The sequence below is a fragment of the Stomoxys calcitrans genome, chromosome 1 (assembly GCF_963082655.1).
Source record: "Stomoxys calcitrans chromosome 1, idStoCalc2.1, whole genome shotgun sequence".
Classification (NCBI taxonomy): domain Eukaryota; kingdom Metazoa; phylum Arthropoda; class Insecta; order Diptera; family Muscidae; genus Stomoxys; species Stomoxys calcitrans.
This window is the reverse complement of record NC_081552.1, coordinates 196,559,281-196,574,996: the sequence shown is the minus strand read 5'-3', so window position 1 is coordinate 196,574,996 and position 15,716 is coordinate 196,559,281. Positions and strand designations below refer to the sequence as shown.

Sequence of the window (15,716 nt, the reverse complement as noted above, 5' to 3'; positions counted from 1 at the left end):
AACCGACCTACACTAATAAAAAGTATTTGTGCACAATTTCAAGCGGCTAGCTTTACTCCTTCGGAAGTTAGCGTGCTTTCGACAGACAGACGGTTGTAGGTCGGTTGGTATTATAAATGGGCCATATCGGTCCATGTTTTGATATAGCTGCCATATAAACCCATCTTGTGTCTTGACTTCTTGAGCCTCTAGAGGGCGCAATTTTCATCCGATTTGACTGAAATTTTGCACATAGTGTTTTAGTATCACTTCTAACAACTGTGCTAAGTATGGTTCAAATCGGTCCATAACCTGATATAGCTGCCATATAAACCGATCTTGGGTCTTGACTTCTTGAGCCTCTAGAGAGCGCAATTCTTATCCGATTTGCCTGAAATTTTGTGCGACGGATCCTCTCATGACCATCAACATTCGTGTTTATTATGGTCTGAATCGGTCGATCTCTCTATTTTACTTCTTGAGCCCCTAAAGGGCGCAATTCTTATTCGAATTGGCTGACATTTTGCACAGGTCTCCAACATAGAATTTAATTGTGGTCTAAACCGGATCATATCTTGATATCGCTCTAGTAGCAGAGCAAATATTTTCTTACATCATTGTTTGCCTAAGAAGAGATGCCGGGAAAAGAACTCGACAAATGCGCTCCATGGCGGAGGGTATATAAGATTCGGCCCGGCCCAAATTAGCACGCTTTTACTTGTTCATATCTACAACTTTCCATTGCATTGCTCTGCCATACAGTCTTAAAATCATCTTTTGATATATTTCAAGTATCCCCACTCTGGCATCCCTAGTTGAAGTATCAATTTAATCTATCCTCGCTCACAACATGCGCTCTTATGTACGATTTAAAATTTTTAAGCTGCAAAACTTTTCCAGCAAAAGAACATTTCCATCCAATCGGCAGATCTTTACGTTGTCATGCTGTTGTTGATGTTGATGTTGTTGTTGTCTAAAGAACAACTTTCTGGAGAAATATAAAAAAAAACTTTTGCTCAGTCATAGATGGATTTAAGAAAAACTTACCAAAAGTTTAGAAGAATATTCCTTCTGATTAATGTTGCAAGGATTATCGTCAATGTGTGTATGTTCAAGTGTGTATAAGTGGGTATAAATTTCATTGTTATCTAGCATGAGTTTATGGTGGGAATTATCACACACACCCACACACAAATTTTACACCATCAGACTAAGGGGAGACAATTTAATGTTGCCCAGCGTCCTTGGAAAAGCTAATATCGTCCAAGATAGCAACTCATGACATATAAAGAAATTAAGTCACACTATTAGAATAATTTAAAGGACAATTTAAATGCATGACATGCTGTTTATATCGTCTTAAAATACCACATATGAGACAACTATAGTCAAAGGAATTTATAATTCCTTCAAAGAGTTTCCAAGAGAGGAGAGAAGCATTTCGGTTATTTTATAATGGTCCCTTAATAAAAAAAAATTTTACTCTCCAGCCCTTTAGGTTAGATTGGAAAGAGGGTGCGTATATTATTATGCCCCATGCCACTGAGAAATCCAAACGTTCGATTAAAAATATTTTATGAAAAGCTCTTACTATGGGCTTTCCAACGTGGTATGGAAGTACCTGGTAGAATTTTTAGATGTCCTCCAGGAGCACTGGCCGCAATCCTAACCAGAATTTTTTTTAAAAAAGACAGGAATATAAGAAGACCATCCCTTCGATTTTCGATTAAAAACACGTTTTGGAAAGCTCTACCTGTGGGCGTTCCAACATAGTATGGTAGTACCTGGTAGAATGGTTAGATGTCCTCCAGGAGCTCTGGCCATAATCCTATCCAGAATTTTTTCGAGAAATTTTTTAAAAAAGGCAGGAATACAAAAAAAAAAACAATCGTTAAATTTTTGAACGGCTGGTTGGTTTTTTCTCCGTGAAAAACCAATGTGACACATCCAATTACAAATTTGCCCAGAGATATTCCAGTAAGGAACAGGGACAAACTTCACACATATCCATGAGTGCTATGTGCAATTCAAGTTGAATGATAAGGGACCTCCTTTTTATAGCCAGGTCCAAACGGCGTGCCGCAGTGCAACACCGCTTTGGGGAGAAGTTTTTACATGACTGCCATACCATTTTCTCAAATGGCATAGTAGCTCATAAATGTCGCCAGCATTAGAAGGGGATAACCACCGCTGAAATTGTTTTTGCTTAAATTCGTGTCATGATTCGAACCCAGGGGTACAGCGTCATAGGGGGTCACGCCAGCGCTATGGTAGCCCCTACCAAGTAATCTTAGCTTACCCTAATCTTATCAATATTGAGAAAATCGGTGATGGTTTCGTCGTCGGCCCCCTGTTGGTCGGGAAGTATTGAGTCTCCTGCAATGCACTGCCTGATGTCTCCTGCACTGTCTGATGTCTCAATGTGAGAATCTTTGCCTATCCTAGACAGTCTTGGTCCCGTATAATGAATCAATGCTTTAGTCTTAGGCATAATTTTGGTCAAAGTCCACCATAAGGAGATTTTCTTCCGCTTTTACCTCATTGTGGAAAATCTACCATTACTTTGCCTCCAAAACTTGGTTTTGCTTGCCTTAAAATTTCGCCATGTCTTCCGTCGCGAAATGAAGATCTTCATGAAGGCGACGGCCTTTGAAATTTGGAAAATGTCCATCTTTCTCACCAGGCCGAGCTTTGCTCTCTCTCAGTAAGTGTAGATACTTCCAGCGAGCTTTCTGACGCTATCAATACATTCTGCTGACGCAAAGCAGCTCGTAGTTTGTTTCATCACATGTTTCACAATTCGCTCGTGAACCAGATTGTCCACTTGGGTCCTATGATCCGGCGGAATCCTACCGGATGCACTGCTGACTTTGGTGACTGCATACGTCAGCTCGTCTCTGTTGTGCTTTCTGCCCTTTAGCGCAGTTGAGCGGCTCCTTACCTTTTTCAGCTATCATCTTCCCCTTACGTAATGCCTGTGGCCACCTTTTGGATATCACAGTCCTCCATGAAGATGCAGGGGCCGTGTGCATATTTTTTGTAGAAAACTTTTACTTTTAGTTTGTCCTCCTTCTATAATGCCATATGGTGTTGTGGTCTGGTGGACGGCACTTCAAAAGTCCACCTACTGTTCAATACTTGGCTTGTTTGTGCATCACAGCCGCACTGAGCACGACACCGTCTGATTCACTGAATTTAATGCTACACCTAATGCCACTGGTCATTGTGGCGAGCCAAAATTCTGCGGCCACTGCTGTGAGGCGAAGGGAGCTTTATCATTGGTCATGTGGCGGCTATGGACACTGTGTTATCCTTGATACAATATCAGATGTTCCTGGCAGTGTGGATTACACCCTACCTGAGCCGTTTTTTGATAAAAAGTACTGTACCAATATTCCTGATAGAACCGATTGAAGCTACGATATCCCTGGTAACAGAAGTTACATAGACTTCTATACGGATGGTTTCATACTAAACAACCAGGCGGGCTTTGGGGTGTACTCTAAAGATCTAGAACTGGTCATATCGCAAAGGTTAATCGACCACTGCAGTGTGTATCAAGCGGAAATTTTTGCAATTAAGGAAGTGGTGGAATGGCTAAGATAAAATGTCACTACGACGATTGCCATAAATATCTTCTCAGACAGCCAGGCAGCCATTAAACGCATTGGAGAACGTATTTTTGAACACAAAAACCGCCCTCGACTGTCGAAGATCTCTCAACGAAATAGATGAACAGTTCAAAATTCATATGTTCTGGGTGCCGAGCCAGAGAGATATACCAGGGAATTGAAAAGCGGACGAGCTTGCGAGTCAAGGAACTCTCCTTCACATTCCAGGGATACTGGAATCTGTGGGTATGCCTCTAGCGACATGTAAACTAAGTTTTCAGGACCAGGCCAAAAGGACAAGAAATGATAGATGGTCACAACGAGGAGGCTGTGAGCATCTAGTCTTCAAGAGGTCTAGTCTTGAAGAGGTCTAGTCTTGAAGAGGTCTACTGCTTTGCTGTCATTGGCTAGAACAGACGTCTCAGACATTGTGTCCGCCATGACAGGTCACTGTCTAATCGGAAAACATGCTGACAGACTGAAGGTTGCCAGCAACGACTTTTGCAGAAGCTGTGAGGACATCGAAGAAGAAGAGACTATAGAAAACCTTATGTGTGTGGGTCCCGCACTAGCAATCAGAAGGAATTCCACTTAGGTTCCCATTTCTTTGAGAACCTGTCTGATTTAGCGGATGTGAACATTCGCAAGTTATTGGGCTTTTTAAAGCGATCTGGATGGTTCAATGGTAGGAACTATAAGGCACCTTCCTTCTTCTCTTCCTGAGGTATCACAATGGACGAAAACTTCTAAGTGAGTCTGATGACAGGCTGGCACTTAAACCTAACCTAACCTTGTCCTCCTTCGTGTGTATAGCTTCCGTGATTTTGATCCCTACTTAAAAGGTTTTTTTTTTCTGATTTTGTCACAGCCCTATACCGGCAGGACGTGGCACAGCTACTTGAATCCTTGTAACACATTAAGATTCCAACTCTGCAACATAGACCTTTTTTTTTAATTCACTTCACATATTATAACGCTCGAACTACATGTCATATAGAAGGGTATTTAGTCGGTGGGCCGGTCCCAGACTCTGCCCCACAGGTGTAAACCAGATTCGTAGTCAACTACCAAAGACCTTTCATTAGATACCTATTTTGTGACGTTGGACATTTATGCCCGTTTAGGGGAGTTTTGGGGTTGGGAAGGTCTCGTAGACACCTTGGACCAAATTCTTATAACAAATGTGTACTCAACTTCAAAACACCTTTAGTTTGATAGCAATATCGTCCCAATCGGCAAATATGTTCTATTGAGGGGTTTTGGAAAGTAGTGTGGGGGGCGCCTCAGACACCAAGGAATAAATTTTCAATACAGCTTTTTACTCTATTTTCAAATACCTATCTTTTGATATCCATATTGTCCCAATCCGTAAATAAATCCTGCTGGGGTGTTTTGCGGGGTGTCAGATTTGTACTCTAGTTTTAAGAATCTTTCTTTTGATACCCTTATTGCCCGAAGTGAGTAAAGTGTCTTGTTGTGTGGTGTTTTTGGAGGTGGAGGACCTCCCCGACACTTGTGGCGACCATTCAATGCCAAATTCGTACTCTACTCTTAAATACCTTTCATTTGATATTCATAGTGTCCCAATCGGTAAACATGCCCCGTCGAGTTGGTTTTGGGATAGGGCGTCCCCCCACGCTTTTTGACCTCAAAATTTTATACTAATTTCGTGTTTTGGGGGGTACCATAAGGTGACATGCAAAATTTCGCTTAAATCGGCTTAGTACTCCATTTTCACCGGGGGCTCAAACTGTACCATCTCTGAAAATTTCATCAAAATCGGTTTAGCCGTTTTTATACCCACCACCAAAGGATGGGGGTATACTAATCTAGTCATTCCGTTTGTAACACCGCACAATATTCGTCTAAGACCTCATAAAGTACATATATGCTTGAACTTGATCGACGTTCTGAGTCGATCTAGCCATGTCCGTCCGTCTGTCGAAATCACGATAACGGTCGAACGCGTAGAGCCGTTTGAAATTTTGCACAGATACTTAATATTGATGTAGGTCGTTGGGGATTGCAAATGGGCCATATCGGTTTAGATTTGGATATAGCTCCCATACAAACCGATCCCCCGATTTGACTTCTTGAGCCCTTACAAGCCGCAACTATTATCCGATTTGGCTGAAATTTAGAATGTGGTGTTCCGTTATGACTTTCAACAACTGTGCCAAGTACGGTCTGAATCGGTCTATAACGTGATATAGCCCCAATATAAACCGATCTGCCGATTTGACTTCTTGAGCCCTTGGAGGCCTCAATTTTCATCCGATTTGGCTGAAATTTTGCATATAGTGTTCTGTTTTGGCATTTAACAACTGTGCCAAGTATGGTGCAAATCGGTCTATAACCTGATATAGCCCCCATATAAACCGATCTACCGATTCGACTTCTTGAGCCCCTGGAAGCCTCAATTTTCATCCGATTTGGCTGAAAATTTGCATATGGTGTTTTGTTTTGACTTCCAACATTTCTGCTCATTCTATAATCTGATATAGCTCCCATATAACACGATCTGCCGATTTGACTTCTTGAGCCCCTGGAAGCCTCAATTTTCATCCGATTTGGCTGAAATTTTGCACATAGTGTTCCGTTATGACTTCCAACATTTCTGCAAAGCATGGTGCAAATCGGTATATAACCTGATATAGCCCCCATATGAACCGATCTGCCGATTTGACTTCTTGGGCCCCTGGAAGCCTCAGTTTTCATCCGATTTGGCTGAAATTGCACATAGTGTTCTGTTTTGACTTTCAACAATTGTGCCAAGTACGGTCCGAATCGGTCTATAACCTGAGCCCCTGGAAGCCGCAATTTTTATCCGATTTAGCTGAAATTTAGAATGTGGTGTTCTGTTATGACTTCCAACAACTGTGCCAAGTACAGCCTAAATCAGTCTATAATCTGATATAGCTCCCATCTAAACCGGTCTCTCGATTATCGCTGTTCGGTTCGTAGAGGCTTTAGTTTTTGATGGTTTGGTAAAAGTTTGGTTTGTATAATAGATTAACGCCGTTCAACTAAATTTATTTTGTATGAATTCTTAGCAGAATCCATGGTGGTGGGCCCTAAGATTCGGCCAGGCTGAACTTAGCACTCTATACGAAACAGACAAACAAACAAACATAGCGCAACAGTTTCATTTTTATATAATAGAAGATAGCCACCGCATTTGTGAGAATATTTTACGATTCCCTACTATGAACTGTCCCTAACACCATCATTTTCTTTCTTTCCTTTCAGGTATGTGCATTGCTCACTGATTGATTCTATACATCTAAGCACTTTCACACTCTACCCAGGAGGTTAAAAAGGTCAGAACTAAATCAGTTGCATTTTAATACCCTCCACCATAGGATGGGAGTATACTAATTTCGGTCCACGTTTTGATATAGCTGCCATATAAACCGATCTGGGATTTTGACATCTTGAGCCGCTAGAGGGCACAATTCTTATCCGATTTGGCTGAAATTTTGCATGAGGTGTTTTATTATGATTTTCAGAAACTGTGTTAAGTATGGCTTAAATCGGTCTGTGTTTTGATATAGCTGCCATATAAACCGATCTGGGGTCTTGACTTCTTGAGCCACTAGAGGGCGCAATTATTATCCGATTTAGCTGAAATATTGCATGACGTGTTTTGTTATGACTTCCAACAACTTTGCTAAGAATAGTTCAAATTGGTCCATAACCTGATATAGCTGCCATATTAACCGATTTGGAGTCTTGACTTCTTGAGCCACTAGAGGACGCAATTATTATCCGATTTGGTTGAAATTTTGCATGATGTGATTTGTTATGACTTTCAACAACTGTATTAAGATTGGTTCAAATCGGTCCATAATCTGATATAGCTGCCATGTAAACCGATCTGGGGTCTTGACTTCTTGAGCCACTAGAGGGCGCAATTATTATCCGATTTAGCTGAAATTTTGCATGAGGACCTTTAACATACGTGTCGAATATGGCATGGATCGGTTTATAGCCTAATGTAGCTCCCCTATAAACCGATCTCCCTATTTTACTTCTTCAGCCCCTAAAGTGCGCAATTCTTACAAGATTTGGCCGAAATTTTTTGGTCCGAAATGAACCATAACTTGATATTGTTCCAATAACATTGCAATTTTTTTCTTTTATCCTTTGTTTTGCCTAAAAAGAGATACCGTGGCAAGAGCTCAACAAATGCAAACCATGGTATAGGGTATATAAGATTCGGCCCGGCCGAACTTAGCACGCTTTTACTTGTTTATGTTGAAAATTTCCTTTTTAAGATACCCGCTTAAAATTTTGGCACGGAGAACCATACAGCTTTGATTTAGAATGACAATGATATCGTTTGTCGTCATTATTGCGGTGCCTGAAACTGCTGTTGAGGTTTTCAAGCCCTGTAACTTTTTCAAAATTTTTGGCTCTGCAAAAATGAATGGGTCTTTGTGGTAAATATTTTGGATTGCCATATAAACATTTCCAATAATTGATCAGTATGTTGGACCGGAAATGTAAATAGCAACTCTCCTATTCCTTTCCTTTCCTTTGTAGTGCTGCCCAGTAACATTGGCTGGCAGATATGGTAATGCAGAAGATAACACAGAATTAAGGTTTCACCAAATCAAGCTGCTCTTTGTGTCATAAACTATACCTTTGCCCACTTTCCTCAAATATGAATTGAATACCCACAAATTTTAACTCAATAGAGGCATTTGTAACTACTGTTTGGGAATATGTTTGAATTACTGGAGTTGGATACACATGTATCCCAATTTAAAATACGACTTCTTTGATGATATTCATCAAAATCATCCCAAGGCTTGACTTTTAATCCAACCAAAGGCTTTGTGTAATCAAACAACTATGGCTGTATGTGTGCCATTGATATGAAATTTGAATGGAGATCTTCCACCCCAAAAATTTCGTTCATATCAGTCAAATATTTTCATATTGCTTTCTTACTTATGTACCGACCGACATACAGGCAAGGCATGGTTGTTATTAAAATGACCATTCATAGCAGATAGACATGTGTGTAGCAATACAAACACTTCTCTTAACATATCTACACATGTATGGACTTGTATACCCATACATATACATATATGTAAGTGTGTGTGTGTTTATAGTGGGTGACACTTCATCTTTATCTGTGGCATAAAAATGTCCAAATAAAAGCAAATAACCAACGGGTGGGTGACAGCAGCAGTAAGAACAAAATCAACAAAGACAAATCCCGGAATATCTGCAAGAAAATAAAAGATGACACATAAAAACATTCTCGCAGTCACACGTACGGTTGGGGGGCATTTTACAATAAATTGGAATGTTGTAGGTTGTTTTGGTTATTTTTTTTCAGTTTTACAAGTTTTTCTAGTTTGCTATACCTTTTACAACGCTTAAGGGAACACTAGAACTAATTCTGGATACACATTTCTAGGAAAACCACTTCAATGGACAATGTGGAGGCATCTTCGCCTGCACAAGATGGTGCATACATACGCCTCAATAGTTCATCGGCAATCCAACGGCTCCTGTTGCTTTGATTGTTCTCCAGCCGGGTAACTGCTATATAGACTTCATTCTGAATGGGCATATTCATTCAGCCATAGGTCCAGTCCTCAAGAAATTGTGGACAGGAGGCGCATTTTGGATGAGACGCTCTCCCAGGATTTGTTGGCCATTTCCGAGTGGGTTACAATGAACAGAGTAGACTTTAACGCTACTCTGGACTGCTGTTTCTAGTCCCACAAGCAATTCACTGACCCACTACAATCGTCGATATCTATCGACGGTATAGATATTGAGCAGTCAGATGCTCTTAATGTTCTAGGCATGAGAATACAATCTGATGTCCGTTGGTCAAAACACGTATTCGAAGTGTCGAAAGAAGCAATCAATTGTTTGGACTTCCTTCAGCGGTGCAAGATATATTTCACCTCTTCTGATCTTCTAAATATCTATACTACCTACATCAGGCCGAGGATGGAATATAACGCTCATATATGGGCAGGAGCTCCAAACTCATCCTTGGAGCTACTTGATCGGGTTCAACGTAGAGCCATGATGTTAATTGGGGATAGTAGAGTGTCCAACTTTATTGCTTCTCTTGAAGCTCGTTGGAATGTGGGTAGCGTTGTATTGCTCTATCGTTATTTTCATGGCGTGTGTTCCAGGAATATTCCTCTTCTCATCCCTGACGTTAGGATGTTCACCAGGATTACAAGACTTGCCAGGAACTCACACCCATTTGTAGTTGATTGGCCAGTCGACCAAACCATGCATTACCGAGAAAATTAATTTTTTCGCCCGAACCATTCGTATGTGGAATCGACTTGCGTCTAATGTCTTTCCCATCGACATTGACGTTTAGAAATTTAAGACGAATATCAATAAACACTACTCCCTCTTTCCCACCTCCAACCCTTAACTTTCCCAATTGTCAACGCAATGCACTGCATATATAGGGGACATCCTCTGCGTGCTGGTTACAACAACTTTTTCTGATATTCTCGCTAGGATTTGAATCCAGGCATTCAGCGCCAAATGCGGACATGCAAACCTCTGCGCTGCGGTGGCCTCAAAAAACAGTATTAAACCAAGATTCAAAGGTTGGCGATCGCATCGAATGACTGTTCTGTTCTTGCAATAAGATTTTCCAACTCTCCTCAATGTGGTGGCATGCCTCATATACATTTTCATGTCATGATGGGAAAATAAATGAAATTTCTTACATTTATTGTACGAATGCGTGTGTGTGTGTCGTAGTACCAGTGACGACCGGCTCAATGATATATACTTGTCTGTGGTTGTATGAATACAAAAACTCAACACTAACACAACCGCATATCATCCTTTCAAAGCATTGTCCCCCAACTTATAGCCAAAGCTCCAAACATCATCATCACATACGGAATAACAACAATTCAAATGAATAGTACCCATGCAAACATTTTTGATCGTCACAGAATCTTCTACGAATCTTCTAGATGAAGGTTACGATTGCGGACAAGCTCGTCTAAGAGTTGTACACGATTTCACCGACTGGAAGAGTTGTGTCTTCAAAACGAATCTTCTTCTTGAAGAGTGTTCCGCGAATCTTCCATATGAGTTGATAAAGAATTAGCCGGAAGAGTCTTGGGAAATCTTAGAAACGCTCAAGCATCGTGTGGAGGGGTAACAAATGAGTCTTTTGTAAGATTTACAAAGCACTCTTCTGGAAGAGTTGCACATAACACGCATGGACGAGTAAAAATAAGTGTTTTCGAATATTTAATAAATATTGTTTCATTTTCACAGCGTGCCCGGAACTTGCATATACTCCGAAAACCTGGCAGGAGGCAAGGGTGGTATTTATACCCAAGCCCGGCAAGGCAAGTTATGCGACACCAAAGGCCTACAGTCCTATATGCCTTACGTCCTTTCTACTCAAAACCATAGAACGTATTGCGGACACCATGATAAAGAGTAGGACACCCAGGAGAACTGCTCAATAACAAACAGCATGCCTATGTCAAGGGGAGGTCGGTGGATACTGCCCCGCACGAGGTTGTGCGTAAAATAGAAAAATCATTCGATGCCAAAACATACACCCTGGCGGTATGCATTGACATCGAGGGGGATTTTAACAATGTGCGGACTGACACACTGATCCAAACCTTAGACCAGTACCGGGTGGACCCGGTCCTTAGAGACTGGATAGACCATATGCTAAGGAACAGGTGGATAAATTGTGTGTCCCATGGCATAAATATAAGGGAGAAAGTGGCACAAGGCACGCCACAGGGGGGGCGTTTTATCGCCACTTCCATGGGTGACCACCATAAATGACCTATTACGGATAATGACTAAGCAGGGATTCGAATCCGTCTGCTTCGCAGACGGTGTTATAACACTTCTAAGGGATAAGGAGCCGAACCAGCTATGCAGAAGGGTCGAAAGGGCCTTGCATATGGCACATGACTGGGCTAGATCCAGAGGTCTCAATGTTAACCCAGAGAAGATTGAAATATGCCTGTTCACGAGGAAGACGATTTCGATATCTGGCAAGGTCAAATACTTAGGTGTGATCTTGAACAAGAAACTGAATTGGAAGTGTCATACTCAGGAGCGTACTGAAAAGGCTCACAGATTTTAGGCACTATGTAGACGGGCCTAAGGTTCGAAGTCTGGCCTGAATCCGAGGATAGTCCACTGGCTCTACAGGAGCGCGATAAGACCAATACTTACTTACGCCTCAGAAGTTTCATGGACTGCTATGGAGAAAAAGTGCAACATAAGGACCATTCAACAGGTTCAAAGAACATGTTTTAGTGGCATAGGCGGAGCGATGAGGACCACGCCCTCTAAGGCAATGGAGACTTCTAGATATCCGACCCATAGACATACAGATTAAGTGTGAGGCAGCCACTGCGGCTATAAGACTTAAGGCGATGGGAGAATGGATTGAGGATGGGAACAGCTCTTACCATCGCTGTATAATCGGGGCGACGATAGGAAACCTGGAAGGAAGTAAAGAGGTTTTCGATCGGATACCTCAGATGATTCTTAAGGTCGAGTGCGAGACAATGCTGCCAGCGGCACAGTCTTGGATTGACGGGACTCTAGTATTGCCATGTGGAAGATCATATTACATGGATGGATCAAAACTAGAGAACAGAGTGGGCCTGAAGGTCTGCATTGGGAACCCAGGGATTGAGGATTTGTTTTAGACTGCGGGACCATAATACGGTTCTACAGGTGGAGATCCGTGCGATCACGGAATGCACGAGGTGGTTTGGTGCTAACGCGAGGACGTCAAGTGTGAACAACTTTACGAACAGTAAAATGGCCATAAGGGCAATAACAACCAGCAGGGAAAAGTCACGAATAGTCTTGCAGTGTAAGAAGGAGATCAACGCCTTCTCTGAGGATGGCAAATCCGCATTCGCGGTTTTGGTGCCGGGCCATAACGGAGTAAGGGGGAAGACGATTTGTCGGTGAAGGCCAGAGGACTGCCGTCCATAAACTTGTTGAATCTGAAGCCTTTCGGGTCGATGCAGTCCGAGTTAAGAGCATGGCAGATGAATGAGCATGCAACCCTGTGGAACAGCCAAACGGTCGATAGGATGGCGAAAATCCTATAGGGGGATACAGATCATGAGGAGACGAGGCTATTACTGAATGGAAGTAAGAAGGAGGTCCGTATAGCTATTGGTATTATAACGGGACTCATAGGACTACGAGCTTCCTTAAGATTGCATATGTAGGGTATTCGGGGAAGATGATGAGACGTTGGAGCATTTCTTTTGCCTTTGCCCAGCCTTCGCGTCTAACAGATACCGGCACTTAGGTGGGGACACAATACCAGACATGAACCAACTTAAGGGCGTGGCATGAAAAAAAATTAAGGATTTTGTAAGTAGCACGGAATTCTTAACTTAGATTTTCTTTTTCGAGGTTACTTTTTGGTTTTAAGGGCGCACAACAAGCCGATTAATGGCTTAGGTGTATGTCTACAGTGGCCTGACGCAGATTAATATCTGCACCCTGTTTTAAACCTGACCTAACTTAAATATTGTTCCAAAAGAACTCGTTGTGCAAAATTTCAGCCAAATCGGATTAGATCAAGAAGTGTAATCGGGAGATCGGTCTATATGGGAGGCATATCAGGTTGTGAACCGGTTTAGACCATACCTGTCACAGTTGTTGGAAGTCAAAAAAAAAACCACTTTGTGCAAAATTTGAGCCAACTTGGTTAGTAATTGCGCCCTCTAGCGGCTCAAGATGTGAATATCCAAAATTGGCATATATGGGAGCTATGTCAGGTAATGAATCGATTTGAGCCATACTCTGCACAGTTAGTGATGGTAAAATCAAAACACTTCATGCCAAATTTCAGCCAAATCGGTTGATAATTGCGCCCTCTTGCGGATCAAGAAGTCAAGATCCGAGATTGGCTTATATGGGAGCTATATAAGGTAATGAACCGATTTGGACCATATTTAGTACGTATGCTAAAGGTCATACAAGATGTCGTTGTGCAAAATTTCAGCCAAATTTGATAAAAATTACTCCCTCTAGAGGCTCAAAAAGTATAATCGGGAGATCGGTTTATATGGGAGGTATATCAAGTTGTTAACCGATTTAGACCATACTTTGCACAATTGTTTGAAGTCAAAACAAACCACTTCGTGCCAAATTTCAGCCAAATCGGTTGATAATTGCGCCCTCTAGCGGCGCAAGAAGTGAAAATCCCAGATCGGTTTAAATGGGAGCTATATCAGATAATGAACCGATTTGCGCCATACTTGTCACATTTGTTGAAAGACATAACAAAACACTTCATACAAAATTTTAGCCAAATCGTATAATATTTGGGCCCTCTAGATGCTCAAGAAATCAAGATCAGAGATGGGTTTATATGGGAGCTATACCAAATTATGAACCGGTTTAGACCATACTTAGCCCAGTCGTTGGAAGTCAATCAAAATAAAACACTTGGTGCAAGATTTCAGCCAAAATAAAGAACTTGGTACAAGATTTCAGCCAAATCGGATCAGAATTGCTCCCTCTCGAGTCTAAAGAAGTCAAGATCCGACATTGGTTTATATGGGAGCTATATCAGGTTATGAACTGATTTGGACCATACTTGGCGCAGTAGTTAAGGGTCAAACTAAAACTTTGCATTCAAAATTTCAGCTAAGTTGGATAATAATGCGCCCTCTGGCGGCTCAAGAAGTCAAGATTCGAGATCGGTTCATATGGGAGTTATATCAGGTTATGAACCGATTTGGATCATACTTGGCACAGTTGTTGCTGGCATAATTTCAGCCAAATCGGATAATAATTGCGCCCTCTATCGGCTCAAGAATTCAAGATTCGAAGTCGGTTTATATGGGAGCTATATAAGGTTATGAACGCAATAGATTGCCCATTGATATCGAAGAAGAGTGTTTCGTAACTTATGCGGAAAAACAATTGCGTAAAAATCTTCCAGAAGATTATTTTAGTCATCGCGGGGACATACGCTCTTCCAAAATTATGAAAAATGTTTGCAGGGCATCACACTATGTATGATGCTGTGTGTGTGAGTGTTGGTGGGGAGATGTTAACCTATAAATTTACCTTATGGCTACAATTACATTTCATGTAAGACCGAATGTGGTGAAGTGTTGTGCGGTATGGTGTATTGTGGCGGGAGGAGACAACATAAATTGCTTGCTCTCTTAGCACTCAAATTTACCAGTATGTATGTATTGGTTTGTAGCTGTGTGCACCATGTTGTATTGTGCGAGAATATAAAAAGAAACCTACCTTCTGGTCTTCCTCTTCTTTCTCTTTCCCATCCTCCTTGTTTTTCGTGTTTCATGGTGAGTGTCGATGTTGTTTTTGCTGCTGCAATGTTTGTAAAAGCAATGTCGGTGTCATTATGGTTGGTGTGCACACTGATATCTTCTCATATGAAATTCGAGCGTTTTTGCGTATGTGTGTGAGTGTGAGTGACCCCCCATATCCACACATATAGACATAACCACAGACAAGTGTGTGGGGAAAATGTAACACAAATATTTTGATTTCTCATCGCTTTGTTGGTTTGTTGTTTTTAGCCTTTTTTTCGCAATTTGGCTCTTGGCGGTCGTTGCTGGCCATTCTTTGCGCGCGCTTATGCCACGCTCACAGTATGAAATTATTTGCATTTGGTATTCATAACATTCTCAACGGCTTTTTTTTGCATTGAAAATTGAATATATCACATTTAAAATAATATTTTTGTATGTGTGTGTGTATGTGTGTTGGCGAAATTAATTTATATGGCCGGGGATTCTTTAAATTTGTTATTGCAACGATACAACAACAGCAGCAAATAGTATTATCTGAATATGTATACATCAAAACAAAATAAACACACACAAGTTTTTACATCATTGTGCTTGCTATAATGAAAACAAAAATTGTTTTTACTCCCCACCATAGGATGGGGGTATACCTATCGGGTCAGTCCGTTTGTAACACCTTGATCTGGAATATATATATATTCTTATATATATATATATATATTCTGATATATATATATTCTTCATCGTTTCGACGTTCTGAGTCGAATTAGCCATGTCTGTCCCTCCGTCCGTCCCTCCGTCCGTCCCTCCGCCC

The 15,716-nt window shown here is 41.4% G+C and overlaps 1 protein-coding gene across 10 annotated transcripts in view; it reads left to right on the top strand.

Annotated features, from left to right (window-relative positions):
• LOC106094288 (protein boule) overlaps positions 1-15,716 on the top strand; it is a 381,392-nt gene that overhangs the window by 147,455 nt on the left and 218,221 nt on the right. Inside the window, exon 1 of one of the 10 annotated variants that reach the window (XM_059370937.1) lies at positions 6,888-6,910. The exons of the other annotated variants lie outside the window; for them this stretch is intronic. The gene's annotated coding sequence lies outside the window, so the exon portion shown is untranslated. Of the gene's footprint in view, positions 1-6,887; positions 6,911-15,716 lie in introns of those variants that run through there. 10 annotated transcript variants of the gene reach the window in all.